Genomic DNA, 648 nt, shown 5'->3' on the forward strand with positions numbered 1-648 from the left:
GTGCAGGGGTCTGCACACAGCACTGCTCAGGGTCACGTGATGATGTGCAGGGGTCTGCACACAGCACTGCTCAGGGTCACGTGATGACGTAAAGGGGTCTGCACACAGCACTGCTCAGGGTCACGTGATGACGTGCAGGGGTCTGCACACAGCACTGCTCAGGGCCTGTTTAGTCTGGGTTAGTACCGGTGGGTACTGACAGTCAGGGAGGTCCTCACTGTCCTTGCCTCCCGGGGTCAGTGAGCGGCATCACCTGACTGGGGTGCAGGACCAGGCGGCTGATCACTGCTGGAACAATCAGACTGTGCACGGGTGCTCTGCTCACACGGAGACTGTCCCAGGCCGGTCCAAGCGCCTCCGGCCTCCCCGGCCTCCCCCGGCCCCTCGGCCTCCCTCCTTCCCCGTCTCCGCCTCCCCCACCCGCTGGCCTCCTTTCCCCTTTACTTCTCTGCCCTGTTTTTTCTCATTCACCTTCTTTTTAAAAAATGGCAAAACCACCGAGTTTTGCCCAGTTCCGGTTCTCAGGTGTGAATTTGGGGGGGAGGTGGCGCGAGCAAGCCCCGCCCCGCCCCGAGCCCCGCCCCATGCACAGCCCCGCCCCACCTCGTGTAAGCCCCGCCCAGCGCCCCGCCTTGTCCCGCCCCGTGC

At 63.9% G+C, this 648-nt stretch overlaps 1 protein-coding gene across 1 annotated transcript in view; it reads right to left on the minus strand.

Annotated features, from left to right (window-relative positions):
* LOC106000783 (olfactory receptor 12-like) overlaps nucleotides 1-648 on the minus strand; it is an 18,774-nt gene that overhangs the window by 187 nt on the left and 17,939 nt on the right.

The sequence above is a fragment of the Dipodomys ordii genome, unplaced genomic scaffold (assembly GCF_000151885.1).
Source record: "Dipodomys ordii isolate 6190 unplaced genomic scaffold, Dord_2.0 Scaffold238, whole genome shotgun sequence".
Taxonomy (NCBI): Eukaryota; Metazoa; Chordata; class Mammalia; order Rodentia; family Heteromyidae; genus Dipodomys; species Dipodomys ordii.